Genomic DNA, 15,667 nt, shown 5'->3' on the forward strand with positions numbered 1-15,667 from the left:
CAGGTCGATCCCAGTGTTGTCACTGTCCTGGGAGAACTTGGCTGGAGGAAGGGCATGTTGTGGAGTAGCAGCCTTCAGGAGCAGTGCCAGAGCACAGAGCCTTTGCAGTGTCCAGTGTCTCTTGATCTGACACGGAGTGAATGGAATTGTTGGAAGAATGGTGTCTGTGATGGTGGGGAGCACAGGGGGAGACTGAGTAAGATCATCCGGTGGGCACTTGCGGCTGAAGATTGTTGTAAAAGCCTCAGCCTTCTCTTTGATAGTGACAGGTTGGACTCTTCCATCTTTGTGAAGGGGGAGCGACTCCTCTCCAAGAAGCTGTGAAATGTGGGGGCAGTGTGTGGGTGTGGGAAGGTTTGTTTGGGGAAAAGGGAAGAATGTCCGGAGTGGGATTTGAACCCACGCCCCTAGAAAGGGACCAGAATTCACAAGCCCAGATGCAGAGCAAGGACTAACACTCCTTGAGTCTGGCGCCTTAGACCACTCGGCCATCCTGACAAGCTGCTGCAGATCTCCTTCCAGATGTCTTTCTCACTCTGTACAATTAGTCACCTTGCTCTTCTGCAGACACAAAATGCAATTCCGCATTTCTGCAGCTCCCTTGCATTCACACTCAGCAACAATCCCTCATACACAGTCTCACTCTCGCACACACACACTCTCTCTCACATGCACACGCACACACACTCTCTATCTGTCTCTCACACACACACTCTCTCTCTCACATGCACGCACAAACACACTCTCTCCCTCTCATACACACAAATTCTCCCTTTCTCTGTCTCTCTCACACACACACTCTCACTCACACACACACAGACAGACACAAACACACACTCTCAGACACATACTCACACACATTCTCTCACTCTCACACACACAAACACACACACGTACACGCTGCCTCTCTTGCGCTCACACACACACATGCACTCTCTCTCACACACACACACGCTAACATACACACTCTCTCTCCTTCACACAAACACACACTCTCTCTCTCACACACACGCCCACAGGCACACACAATCACACACACACACACACACCTCTCTCTCACACACACACACACACACACTCTCTCTCACACGCACACAAACACATGCTAACACACACACGCTCTCTCCTTCACACACACACACAAACACACACACACTCACAGGCACACACACAATCTTTATCTCTCACACACACACACACACAATCTCTCTCTCTCACACACACACACAAACACAATCAGGTCAGGAGCTGAGTGACCCTGGGGGAAGCCAAACTGGGTGTCACTGAGCAGGTGCTGCTTGATAGCACTGTTGGAGAGCCCTTCCATCACTTTACCGAGGATTGGGAACAGATGGATGGGAGAGGAATTGGCTGAGTTGGATTTGTCCTGCTTTTTATGTCCAGGACATACCTGGATAATTTCCCACATGGCCAGGTCGATCCCAGTGTTGTCACTGTCCTGGGAGAACTTGGCTGGAGGAAGGGCATGTTGTGGAGTAGCAGCCTTCAGGAGCAGTGCCAGAGCACAGAGCCTTTGCAGTGTCCAGTGTCTCTTGATCTGACACGGAGTGAATGGAATTGTTGGAAGAATGGTGTCTGTGATGGTGGGGAGCACAGGGGGAGACTGAGTAAGATCATCCGGTGGGCACTTGCGGCTGAAGATTGTTGTAAAAGCCTCAGCCTTCTCTTTGATAGTGACAGGTTGGACTCTTCCATCTTTGTGAAGGGGGAGCGACTCCTCTCCAAGAAGCTGTGAAATGTGGGGGCAGTGTGTGGGTGTGGGAAGGTTTGTTTGGGGAAAAGGGAAGAATGTCAGGAGTGGGATTTGAACCCACGCCCCTAGAAAGGGACCAGAATTCACAAGCCCAGATGCAGAGCAAGGACTAACACTCCTTGAGTCTGGCGCCTTAGACCACTCGGCCATCCTGACAAGCTGCTGCAGATCTCCTTCCAGATGTCTTTCTCACTCTGTACAATTAGTCACCTTGCTCTTGTGCAGACACAAAATGCAATTCCGCATTTCTGCAGCTCCCTTGCATTCACACTCAGCAACAATCCCTCATACACAGTCTCACTCTCGCACACACACACTCTCTCTCACATGCACACGCACACACACTCTCTATCTGTCTCTCACACACACACTCTCTCTCTCACATGCACGCACAAACACACTCTCTCCCTCTCATACACACAAATTCTCCCTTTCTCTGTCTCTCTCACACACACACTCTCACTCACACACACACAGACAGACACAAACACACACTCTCAGACACATACTCACACACATTCTCTCACTCTCACACACACAAACACACACACGTACACGCTGCCTCTCTTGCGCTCACACACACACATGCACTCTCTCTCACACACACACACGCTAACATACACACTCTCTCTCCTTCACACAAACACACACTCTCTCTCTCACACACACGCCCACAGGCACACACAATCACACACACACACACACACCTCTCTCTCACACACACACACACACACACTCTCTCTCACACGCACACAAACACATGCTAACACACACACGCTCTCTCCTTCACACACACACACAAACACACACACACTCACAGGCACACACACAATCTTTATCTCTCACACACACACACACACAATCTCTCTCTCTCACACACACACACAAACACAATCAGGTCAGGAGCTGAGTGACCCTGGGGGAAGCCAAACTGGGTGTCACTGAGCAGGTGCTGCTTGATAGCACTGTTGGTGAGCCCTTCCATCACTTTACCGAGGATTGGGAACAGATGGATGGGAGAGGAATTGGCTGAGTTGGATTTGTCCTGCTTTTTATGTCCAGGACATACCTGGATAATTTCCCACATGGCCAGGTCGATCCCAGTGTTGTCACTGTCCTGGGAGAACTTGGCTGGAGGAAGGGCATGTTGTGGAGTAGCAGCCTTCAGGAGCAGTGCCAGAGCACAGAGCCTTTGCAGTGTCCAGTGTCTCTTGATCTGACACGGAGTGAATGGAATTGTTGGAAGAATGGTGTCTGTGATGGTGGGGAGCACAGGGGGAGACTGAGTAAGATCATCCGGTGGGCACTTGCGGCTGAAGATTGTTGTAAAAGCCTCAGCCTTCTCTTTGATAGTGACAGGTTGGACTCTTCCATCTTTGTGAAGGGGGAGCGACTCCTCTCCAAGAAGCTGTGAAATGTGGGGGCAGTGTGTGGGTGTGGGAAGGTTTGTTTGGGGAAAAGGGAAGAATGTCAGGAGTGGGATTTGAACCCATGCCCCTAGAAAGGGACCAGAATTCACAAGCCCAGATGCAGAGCAAGGACTAACACTCCTTGAGTCTGGCGCCTTAGACCACTCGGCCATCCTGACAAGCTGCTGCAGATCTCCTTCCAGATGTCTTTCTCACTCTGTACAATTAGTCACCTTGCTCTTCTGCAGACACAAAATGCAATTCCGCATTTCTGCAGCTCCCTTGCATTCACACTCAGCAACAATCCCTCATACACAGTCTCACTCTCGCACACACACACTCTCTCTCACATGCACACGCACACACACTCTCTATCTGTCTCTCACACACACACTCTCTCTCTCACATGCACGCACAAACACACTCTCTCCCTCTCATACACACAAATTCTCCCTTTCTCTGTCTCTCTCACACACACACTCTCACTCACACACACACAGACAGACACAAACACACACTCTCAGACACATACTCACACACATTCTCTCACTCTCACACACACAAACACACACACGTACACGCTGCCTCTCTTGCGCTCACACACACACATGCACTCTCTCTCACACACACACACGCTAACATACACACTCTCTCTCCTTCACACAAACACACACTCTCTCTCTCACACACACGCCCACAGGCACACACAATCACACACACACACACACACCTCTCTCTCACACACACACACACACACACTCTCTCTCACACGCACACAAACACATGCTAACACACACACGCTCTCTCCTTCACACACACACACAAACACACACACACTCACAGGCACACACACAATCTTTATCTCTCACACACACACACACACAATCTCTCTCTCTCACACACACACACAAACACAATCAGGTCAGGAGCTGAGTGACCCTGGGGGAAGCCAAACTGGGTGTCACTGAGCAGGTGCTGCTTGATCGCACTGTTGGAGAGCCCTTCCATCACTTTACCGAGGATTGGGAACAGATGGATGGGAGAGGAATTGGCTGAGTTGGATTTGTCCTGCTTTTTATGTCCAGGACATACCTGGATAATTTCCCACATGGCCAGGTCGATCCCAGTGTTGTCACTGTCCTGGGAGAACTTGGCTGGAGGAAGGGCATGTTGTGGAGTAGCAGCCTTCAGGAGCAGTGCCAGAGCACAGAGCCTTTGCAGTGTCCAGTGTCTCTTGATCTGACACGGAGTGAATGGAATTGTTGGAAGAATGGTGTCTGTGATGGTGGGGAGCACAGGGGGAGACTGAGTAAGATCATCCGGTGGGCACTTGCGGCTGAAGATTGTTGTAAAAGCCTCAGCCTTCTCTTTGATAGTGACAGGTTGGACTCTTCCATCTTTGTGAAGGGGGAGCGACTCCTCTCCAAGAAGCTGTGAAATGTGGGGGCAGTGTGTGGGTGTGGGAAGGTTTGTTTGGGGAAAAGGGAAGAATGTCAGGAGTGGGATTTGAACCCACGCCCCTAGAAAGGGACCAGAATTCACAAGCCCAGATGCAGAGCAAGGACTAACACTCCTTGAGTCTGGCGCCTTAGACCACTCGGCCATCCTGACAAGCTGCTGCCGAACTCCTTCCAGATGTCTTTCTCACTCTGTACAATTAGTCACCTTGCTCTTCTGCAGACACAAAATGAAATTCCGCATTTCTGCAGCTCCCTTGCATTCACACTCAGCAACAATCCCTCATACACAGTCTCACTCTCGCACACACACACTCTCTCTCACATGCACACGCACACACACTCTCTATCTGTCTCTCACACACACACTCTCTCTCTCACATGCACGCACAAACACACTCTCTCCCTCTCATGCACACAAATTCTCCCTTTCTCTGTCTCTCTCACACACACACTCTCACTCACACACACACACTTCTCCCTCTTACACACACACACTATCTCACGCACACACTCTTTCTCACACACACCAACAAATTCTTCCTCTCTCTCTCTCAGACACACGCAAACACACTCTTGCAGACATACACATACAAATTCTCTCTCTCTCACACGCACCCACTCTCACTCACACACACACATACACGCACATACACACACACATTCTCTCTCTCTCGCACACACATTCTCTCTCTCTCAAACACACTCTCTCTCACACACACACATTCTTTCACTCTCTCACACACAAAGACACATGCACACTCTCTCTTACACACACACACGCACACTCTGTCTCTCTCACACACATACACACTCTGTCTCTCTCAAACACACCTACAAATTCTCCCTCTCTGTTTCTCACACACACACATGCCCACACACTCATATACACACTCACACCCTCTCTCTCTCAAACACACATATACACATACATACTCTCTCTCACACACACTCTCACTCACACACACGCAGACAGACACAAACACACACTCTCAGACACATACTCACACACATTCTCTCACTCTCACACACACAAACACACACATGTACACGCTGCCTCTCTTGCGCTCACACACACACATGCACTCTCTCTCACACACACACACGCTAACATACACACTCTCTCTCCTTCACACAAACACACACTCTCTCTCTCACACACACGCCCACAGGCACACACAATCTCACACACACACACACACACACACACACACACACACCTCTCTCTCTCACACACACACACACTCTCTCTCACACGCACACAAACACATGCTAACACACACACGCTCTCTCCTTCACACACACACACAAACACACACACACTCACAGGCACACACACAATCTTTATCTCTCACACACACACACACACAATCTCTCTCTCTCACACACACACACAAACACAATCAGGTCAGGAGCTGAGTGACCCTGGGGGAAGCCAAACTGGGTGTCACTGAGCAGGTGCTGCTTGATCGCACTGTTGGAGAGCCCTTCCATCACTTTACCGAGGATTGGGAACAGATGGATGGGAGAGGAATTGGCTGAGTTGGATTTGTCCTGCTTTTTATGTCCAGGACATACCTGGATAATTTCCCACATGGCCAGGTCGATCCCAGTGTTGTCACTGTCCTGGGAGAACTTGGCTGGAGGAAGGGCATGTTGTGGAGTAGCAGCCTTCAGGAGCAGTGCCAGAGCACAGAGCCTTTGCAGTGTCCAGTGTCTCTTGATCTGACACGGAGTGAATGGAATTGTTGGAAGAATGGTGTCTGTGATGGTGGGGAGCACAGGGGGAGACTGAGTAAGATCATCCGGTGGGCACTTGCGGCTGAAGATTGTTGTAAAAGCCTCAGCCTTCTCTTTGATAGTGACAGGTTGGACTCTTCCATCTTTGTGAAGGGGGAGCGACTCCTCTCCAAGAAGCTGTGAAATGTGGGGGCAGTGTGTGGGTGTGGGAAGGTTTGTTTGGGGAAAAGGGAAGAATGTCAGGAGTGGGATTTGAACCCACGCCCCTAGAAAGGGACCAGAATTCACAAGCCCAGATGCAGAGCAAGGACTAACACTCCTTGAGTCTGGCGCCTTAGACCACTCGGCCATCCTGACAAGCTGCTGCAGATCTCCTTCCAGATGTCTTTCTCACTCTGTACAATTAGTCACCTTGCTCTTCTGCAGACACAAAATGCAATTCCGCATTTCTGCAGCTCCCTTGCATTCACACTCAGCAACAATCCCTCATACACAGTCTCACTCTCGCACACACACACTCTCTCTCACATGCACACGCACACACACTCTCTATCTGTCTCTCACACACACACTCTCTCTCTCACATGCACGCACAAACACACTCTCTCCCTCTCATGCACACAAATTCTCCCTTTCTCTGTCTCTCTCACACACACACTCTCACTCACACACACACACTTCTCCCTCTTACACACACACACTATCTCACGCACACACTCTTTCTCACACACACCAACAAATTCTTCCTCTCTCTCTCTCAGACACACGCAAACACACTCGTGCAGACATACACATACAAATTCTCTCTCTCTCACACGCACCCACTCTCACTCACACACACACATACACGCACATACACACACACATTCTCTCTCTCTCGCACACACATTCTCTCTCTCTCAAACACACTCTCTCTCACACACACACATTCTTTCACTCTCTCACACACAAAGACACATGCACACTCTCTCTTACACACACACACGCACACTCTGTCTCTCTCACACACATACACACTCTGTCTCTCTCAAACACACCTACAAATTCTCCCTCTCTGTTTCTCACACACACACATGCCCACACACTCATATACACACTCACACCCTCTCTCTCTCAAACACACATATACACATACATACTCTCTCTCACACGCACTCTCACTCACACACACGCAGACAGACACAAACACACACTCTCAGACACATACTCACACACATTCTCTCACTCTCACACACACAAACACACACATGTACACGCTGCCTCTCTTGCGCTCACACACACACATGCACTCTCTCTCACACACACACACGCTAACATACACACTCTCTCTCCTTCACACAAACACACACTCTCTCTCTCACACACACGCCCACAGGCACACACAATCTCACACACACACACACACACACACACACACACACACACACCTCTCTCTCTCACACACACACACACTCTCTCTCACACGCACACAAACACATGCTAACACACACACGCTCTCTCCTTCACACACACACACAAACGCACACACACTCACAGGCACACACACAATCTTTATCTCTCACACACACACACACACAATCTCTCTCTCTCACACACACACACAAACACAATCAGGTCAGGAGCTGAGTGACCCTGGGGGAAGCCAAACTGGGTGTCACTGAGCAGGTGCTGCTTGATCGCACTGTTGGAGAGCCCTTCCATCACTTTACCGAGGATTGGGAACAGATGGATGGGAGAGGAATTGGCTGAGTTGGATTTGTCCTGCTTTTTATGTCCAGGACATACCTGGATAATTTCCCACATGGCCAGGTCGATCCCAGTGTTGTCACTGTCCTGGGAGAACTTGGCTGGAGGAAGGGCATGTTGTGGAGTAGCAGCCTTCAGGAGCAGTGCCAGAGCACAGAGCCTTTGCAGTGTCCAGTGTCTCTTGATCTGACACGGAGTGAATGGAATTGTTGGAAGAATGGTGTCTGTGATGGTGGGGAGCACAGGGGGAGACTGAGTAAGATCATCCGGTGGGCACTTGCGGCTGAAGATTGTTGGAAAAGCCTCAGCCTTCTCTTTGATAGTGACAGGTTGGACTCTTCCATCTTTGTGAAGGGGGAGCGACTCCTCTCCAAGAAGCTGTGAAATGTGGGGGCAGTGTGTGGGTGTGGGAAGGTTTGTTTGGGGAAAAGGGAAGAATGTCAGGAGTGGGATTTGAACCCACGCCCCTAGAAAGGGACCAGAATTCACAAGCCCAGATGCAGAGCAAGGACTAACACTCCTTGAGTCTGGCGCCTTAGACCACTCGGCCATCCTGACAAGCTGCGGCAGTTCTCCTTCCAGATGTCTTTCTCACTCTGTACAATTAGTCACCTTGCTCTTCTGCAGACACAAAATGCAATTCCGCATTTCTGCAGCTCCCTTGCATTCACACTCAGCAACAATCCCTCATACACAGTCTCACTCTCGCACACACACACTCTCTCTCACATGCACACGCACACACACTCTCTATCTGTCTCTCACACACACACTCTCTCTCTCACATGCACGCACAAACACACTCTCTCCCTCTCATGCACACAAATTCTCCCTTTCTCTGTCTCTCTCACACACACACTCTCACTCACACACACACACTTCTCCCTCTTACACACACACACTATCTCACGCACACACTCTTTCTCACACACACCAACAAATTCTTCCTCTCTCTCTCTCAGACACACGCAAACACACTCGTGCAGACATACACATACAAATTCTCTCTCTCTCACACGCACCCACTCTCACTCACACACACACATACACGCACATACACACACACATTCTCTCTCTCTCGCACACACATTCTCTCTCTCTCAAACACACTCTCTCTCACACACACACATTCTTTCACTCTCTCACACACAAAGACACATGCACACTCTCTCTTACACACACACACGCACACTCTGTCTCTCTCACACACATACACACTCTGTCTCTCTCAAACACACCTACAAATTCTCCCTCTCTGTTTCTCACACACACACATGCCCACACACTCATATACACACTCACACCCTCTCTCTCTCAAACACACATATACACATACATACTCTCTCTCACACACACTCTCACTCACACACACGCAGACAGACACAAACACACACTCTCAGACACATACTCACACACATTCTCTCACTCTCACACACACAAACACACACATGTACACGCTGCCTCTCTTGCGCTCACACACACACATGCACTCTCTCTCACACACACACACGCTAACATACACACTCTCTCTCCTTCACACAAACACACACTCTCTCTCTCACACACACGCCCACAGGCACACACAATCTCACACACACACACACACACACACACACACACACACACCTCTCTCTCTCACACACACACACACACTCTCTCTCACACGCACACAAACACATGCTAACACACACACGCTCTCTCCTTCACACAAACACACACTCTCTCTCTCACACACACGCCCACAGGCACACACAATCTCACACACACACACACACACACACACACACACACCTCTCTCTCTCACACACACACACACTCTCTCTCACACGCACACAAACACATGCTAACACACACACGCTCTCTCCTTCACACACACACACAAACACACACACACTCACAGGCACACACACAATCTTTATCTCTCACACACACACACACACAATCTCTCTCTCTCACACACACACACAAACACAATCAGGTCAGGAGCTGAGTGACCCTGGGGGAAGCCAAACTGGGTGTCACTGAGCAGGTGCTGCTTGATAGCACTGTTGGTGAGCCCTTCCATCACTTTACCGAGGATTGGGAACAGATGGATGGGAGAGGAATTGGCTGAGTTGGATTTGTCCTGCTTTTTATGTCCAGGACATACCTGGATAATTTCCCACATGGCCAGGTCGATCCCAGTGTTGTCACTGTCCTGGGAGAACTTGGCTGGAGGAAGGGCATGTTGTGGAGTAGCAGCCTTCAGGAGCAGTGCCAGAGCACAGAGCCTTTGCAGTGTCCAGTGTCTCTTGATCTGACACGGAGTGAATGGAATTGTTGGAAGAATGGTGTCTGTGATGGTGGGGAGCACAGGGGGAGACTGAGTAAGATCATCCGGTGGGCACTTGCGGCTGAAGATTGTTGTAAAAGCCTCAGCCTTCTCTTTGATAGTGACAGGTTGGACTCTTCCATCTTTGTGAAGGGGGAGCGACTCCTCTCCAAGAAGCTGTGAAATGTGGGGGCAGTGTGTGGGTGTGGGAAGGTTTGTTTGGGGAAAAGGGAAGAATGTCAGGAGTGGGATTTGAACCCATGCCCCTAGAAAGGGACCAGAATTCACAAGCCCAGATGCAGAGCAAGGACTAACACTCCTTGAGTCTGGCGCTTTAGACCACTCGGCCATCCTGACAAGCTGCTGCAGAGCTCCTTCCAGATGTCTTTCTCACTCTGTACAATTAGTCACCTTGCTCTTCTGCAGACACAAAATGCAATTCCGCATTTCTGCAGCTCCCTTGCATTCACACTCAGCAACAATCCCTCATACACAGTCTCACTCTCGCACACACACACTCTCTCTCACATGCACACGCACACACACTCTCTATCTGTCTCTCACACACACACTCTCTCTCTCACATGCACGCACAAACACACTCTCTCCCTCTCATACACACAAATTCTCCCTTTCTCTGTCTCTCTCACACACACACTCTCACTCACACACACACAGACAGACACAAACACACACTCTCAGACACATACTCACACACATTCTCTCACTCTCACACACACAAACACACACACGTACACGCTGCCTCTCTTGCGCTCACACACACACATGCACTCTCTCTCACACACACACACGCTAACATACACACTCTCTCTCCTTCACACAAACACACACTCTCTCTCTCACACACACGCCCACAGGCACACACAATCACACACACACACACACACCTCTCTCTCACACACACACACACACACACTCTCTCTCACACGCACACAAACACATGCTAACACACACACGCTCTCTCCTTCACACACACACACAAACACACACACACTCACAGGCACACACACAATCTTTATCTCTCACACACACACACACACAATCTCTCTCTCTCACACACACACACAAACACAATCAGGTCAGGAGCTGAGTGACCCTGGGGGAAGCCAAACTGGGTGTCACTGAGCAGGTGCTGCTTGATCGCACTGTTGGAGAGCCCTTCCATCACTTTACCGAGGATTGGGAACAGATGGATGGGAGAGGAATTGGCTGAGTTGGATTTGTCCTGCTTTTTATGTCCAGGACATACCTGGATAATTTCCCACATGGCCAGGTCGATCCCAGTGTTGTCACTGTCCTGGGAGAACTTGGCTGGAGGAAGGGCATGTTGTGGAGTAGCAGCCTTCAGGAGCAGTGCCAGAGCACAGAGCCTTTGCAGTGTCCAGTGTCTCTTGATCTGACACGGAGTGAATGGAATTGTTGGAAGAATGGTGTCTGTGATGGTGGGGAGCACAGGGGGAGACTGAGTAAGATCATCCGGTGGGCACTTGCGGCTGAAGATTGTTGTAAAAGCCTCAGCCTTCTCTTTGATAGTGACAGGTTGGACTCTTCCATCTTTGTGAAGGGGGAGCGACTCCTCTCCAAGAAGCTGTGAAATGTGGGGGCAGTGTGTGGGTGTGGGAAGGTTTGTTTGGGGAAAAGGGAAGAATGTCAGGAGTGGGATTTGAACCCACGCCCCTAGAAACGGACCAGAATTCACAAGCCCAGATGCAGAGCAAGGACTAACACTCCTTGAGTCTGGCGCCTTAGACCACTCGGCCATCCTGACAAGCTGCTGCAGATCTCCTTCCAGATGTCTTTCTCACTCTGTACAATTAGTCACCTTGCTCTTGTGCAGACACAAAATGCAATTCCGCATTTCTGCAGCTCCCTTGCATTCACACTCAGCAACAATCCCTCATACACAGTCTCACTCTCGCACACACACACTCTCTCTCACATGCACACGCACACACACTCTCTATCTGTCTCTCACACACACACTCTCTCTCTCACATGCACGCACAAACACACTCTCTCCCTCTCATGCACACAAATTCTCCCTTTCTCTGTCTCTCTCACACACACACTCTCACTCACACACACACACTTCTCCCTCTTACACACACACACTATCTCACGCACACACTCTTTCTCACACACACCAACAAATTCTTCCTCTCTCTCTCTCAGACACACGCAAACACACTCTTGCAGACATACACATACAAATTCTCTCTCTCTCACACGCACCCACTCTCACTCACACACACACATACACGCACATACACACACACATTCTCTCTCTCTCGCACACACATTCTCTCTCTCTCAAACACACTCTCTCTCACACACACACATTCTTTCACTCTCTCACACACAAAGACACATGCACACTCTCTCTTACACACACACACGCACACTCTGTCTCTCTCACACACATACACACTGTCTCTCTCAAACACACCTACAAATTCTCCCTCTCTGTTTCTCACACACACACATGCCCACACACTCATATACACACTCACACCCTCTCTCTCTCAAACACACATATACACATACATACTCTCTCTCACACACACTCTCACTCACACACACGCAGACAGACACAAACACACACTCTCAGACACATACTCACACACATTCTCTCACTCTCACACACACAAACACACACATGTACACGCTGCCTCTCTTGCGCTCACACACACACATGCACTCTCTCTCACACACACACACGCTAACATACACACTCTCTCTCCTTCACACAAACACACACTCTCTCTCTCACACACACGCCCACAGGCACACACAATCTCACACACACACACACACACACACACACACACACCTCTCTCTCTCACACACACACACACTCTCTCTCACACGCACACAAACACATGCTAACACACACACGCTCTCTCCTTCACACACACACACAAACACACACACACTCACAGGCACACACACAATCTTTATCTCTCACACACACACACACACACAATCTCTCTCTCTCACACACACACACAAACACAATCAGGTCAGGAGCTGAGTGACCCTGGGGGAAGCCAAACTGGGTGTCACTGAGCAGGTGCTGCTTGATCGCACTGTTGGAGAGCCCTTCCATCACTTTACCGAGGATTGGGAACAGATGGATGGGAGAGGAATTGGCTGAGTTGGATTTGTCCTGCTTTTTATGTCCAGGACATACCTGGATAATTTCCCACATGGCCAGGTCGATCCCAGTGTTGTCACTGTCCTGGGAGAACTTGGCTGGAGGAAGGGCATGTTGTGGAGTAGCAGCCTTCAGGAGCAGTGCCAGAGCACAGAGCCTTTGCAGTGTCCAGTGTCTCTTGATCTGACACGGAGTGAATGGAATTGTTGGAAGAATGGTGTCTGTGATGGTGGGGAGCACAGGGGGAGACTGAGTAAGATCATCCGGTGGGCACTTGCGGCTGAAGATTGTTGTAAAAGCCTCAGCCTTCTCTTTGATAGTGACAGGTTGGACTCTTCCATCTTTGTGAAGGGGGAGCGACTCCTCTCCAAGAAGCTGTGAAATGTGGGGGCAGTGTGTGGGTGTGGGAAGGTTTGTTTGGGGAAAAGGGAAGAAAGTCAGGAGTGGGATTTGAACCCACGCCCCTAGAAAGGGACCAGAATTCACAAGCCCAGATGCAGAGCAAGGACTAACACTCCTTGAGTCTGGCGCCTTAGACCACTCGGCCATCCTGACAAGCTGCTGCAGATCTCCTTCCAGATGTCTTTCTCACTCTGTACAATTAGTCACCTTGCTCTTCTGCAGACACAAAATGCAATTCCGCATTTCTGCAGCTCCCTTGCATTCACACTCAGCAACAATCCCTCATACACAGTCTCACTCTCGCACACACACACTCTCTCTCACATGCACACGCACACACACTCTCTATCTGTCTCTCACACACACACTCTCTCTCTCACATGCACGCACAAACACACTCTCTCCCTCTCATGCACACAAATTCTCCCTTTCTCTGTCTCTCTCACACACACACTCTCACTCACACACACACACTTCTCCCTCTTACACACACACACTATCTCACGCACACACTCTTTCTCACACACACCAACAAATTCTTCCTCTCTCTCTCTCAGACACACGCAAACACACTCGTGCAGACATACACATACAAATTCTCTCTCTCTCACACGCACCCACTCTCACTCACACACACACATACACGCACATACACACACACATTCTCTCTCTCTCGCACACACATTCTCTCTCTCTCAAACACACTCTCTCTCACACACACACATTCTTTCACTCTCTCACACACAAAGACACATGCACACTCTCTCTTACACACACACACGCACACTCTGTCTCTCTCACACACATACACACTCTGTCTCTCTCAAACACACCTACAAATTCTCCCTCTCTGTTTCTCACACACACACATGCCCACACACTCATATACACACTCACACCCTCTCTCTCTCAAACACACATATACACATACATACTCTCTCTCACACACACTCTCACTCACACACACGCAGACAGACACAAACACACACTCTCAGACACATACTCACACACATTCTCTCACTCTCACACACACAAACACACACATGTACACGCTGCCTCTCTTGCGCTCACACACACACATGCACTCTCTCTCACACACACACACGCTAACATACACACTCTCTCTCCTTCACACAAACACACACTCTCTCTCTCACACACACGCCCACAGGCACACACAATCTCACACACACACACACACACACACACACACACACCTCTCTCTCTCACACACACACACACTCTCTCTCACACGCACACAAACACATGCTAACACACACACGCTCTCTCCTTCACACACACACACAAACACACACACACTCACAGGCACACACACAATCTTTATCTCTCACACACACACACACACACAATCTCTCTCTCTCACACACACACACAAACACAATCAGGTCAGGAGCTGAGTGACCCTGGGGGAAGCCAAACTGGGTGTCACTGAGCAGGTGCTGCTTGATCGCACTGTTGGAGAGCCCTTCCATCACTTTACCGAGGATTGGGAACAGATGGATGGGAGAGGAATTGGCTGAGTTGGATTTGTCCTGCTTTTTATGTCCAGGACATACCTGGATAATTTCCCACATGGCCAGGTCGATCCCAGTGTTGTCACTGTCCTGGGAGAACTTGGCTGGAGGAAGGGCA

At 49.8% G+C, this 15,667-nt stretch overlaps 9 non-coding genes across 9 annotated transcripts; all 9 read right to left on the reverse strand.

Annotated features, from left to right (window-relative positions):
- Positions 1-378: 378 nt before the first annotated feature.
- Positions 379-498, reverse strand: trnal-caa (transfer RNA leucine (anticodon CAA)). Its single transcript has 2 exons — positions 461-498; positions 379-424 (listed from the first exon to the last, which is right to left on the reverse strand). It is a non-coding gene; the product is annotated as a tRNA-Leu (tRNA).
- A 1,312-nt stretch (positions 499-1,810) lies between these two features.
- On the reverse strand, positions 1,811-1,930 carry trnal-caa (transfer RNA leucine (anticodon CAA)). The gene is made up of 2 exons: positions 1,893-1,930; positions 1,811-1,856 (listed from the first exon to the last, which is right to left on the reverse strand). It is a non-coding gene; the product is annotated as a tRNA-Leu (tRNA).
- A 1,312-nt stretch (positions 1,931-3,242) lies between these two features.
- trnal-caa (transfer RNA leucine (anticodon CAA)) lies at positions 3,243-3,362 on the reverse strand. The gene is made up of 2 exons: positions 3,325-3,362; positions 3,243-3,288 (listed from the first exon to the last, which is right to left on the reverse strand). It is a non-coding gene; the product is annotated as a tRNA-Leu (tRNA).
- Positions 3,363-4,674: 1,312 nt separating this feature from the next.
- trnal-caa (transfer RNA leucine (anticodon CAA)) lies at positions 4,675-4,794 on the reverse strand. The gene is made up of 2 exons: positions 4,757-4,794; positions 4,675-4,720 (listed from the first exon to the last, which is right to left on the reverse strand). It is a non-coding gene; the product is annotated as a tRNA-Leu (tRNA).
- Positions 4,795-6,617: 1,823 nt separating this feature from the next.
- Positions 6,618-6,737, reverse strand: trnal-caa (transfer RNA leucine (anticodon CAA)). Its single transcript has 2 exons — positions 6,700-6,737; positions 6,618-6,663 (listed from the first exon to the last, which is right to left on the reverse strand). It is a non-coding gene; the product is annotated as a tRNA-Leu (tRNA).
- Positions 6,738-8,564: 1,827 nt separating this feature from the next.
- trnal-caa (transfer RNA leucine (anticodon CAA)) lies at positions 8,565-8,684 on the reverse strand. The gene is made up of 2 exons: positions 8,647-8,684; positions 8,565-8,610 (listed from the first exon to the last, which is right to left on the reverse strand). It is a non-coding gene; the product is annotated as a tRNA-Leu (tRNA).
- Positions 8,685-10,674: 1,990 nt separating this feature from the next.
- trnal-caa (transfer RNA leucine (anticodon CAA)) lies at positions 10,675-10,794 on the reverse strand. Its single transcript has 2 exons — positions 10,757-10,794; positions 10,675-10,720 (listed from the first exon to the last, which is right to left on the reverse strand). It is a non-coding gene; the product is annotated as a tRNA-Leu (tRNA).
- A 1,312-nt stretch (positions 10,795-12,106) lies between these two features.
- On the reverse strand, positions 12,107-12,226 carry trnal-caa (transfer RNA leucine (anticodon CAA)). The gene is made up of 2 exons: positions 12,189-12,226; positions 12,107-12,152 (listed from the first exon to the last, which is right to left on the reverse strand). It is a non-coding gene; the product is annotated as a tRNA-Leu (tRNA).
- A 1,821-nt stretch (positions 12,227-14,047) lies between these two features.
- trnal-caa (transfer RNA leucine (anticodon CAA)) lies at positions 14,048-14,167 on the reverse strand. The gene is made up of 2 exons: positions 14,130-14,167; positions 14,048-14,093 (listed from the first exon to the last, which is right to left on the reverse strand). It is a non-coding gene; the product is annotated as a tRNA-Leu (tRNA).
- Positions 14,168-15,667: the final 1,500 nt, after the last annotated feature.

This window comes from Chiloscyllium punctatum, chromosome 17 (genome assembly GCF_047496795.1).
Source record: "Chiloscyllium punctatum isolate Juve2018m chromosome 17, sChiPun1.3, whole genome shotgun sequence".
In the NCBI taxonomy this organism is placed as follows: Eukaryota; Metazoa; Chordata; class Chondrichthyes; order Orectolobiformes; family Hemiscylliidae; genus Chiloscyllium; species Chiloscyllium punctatum.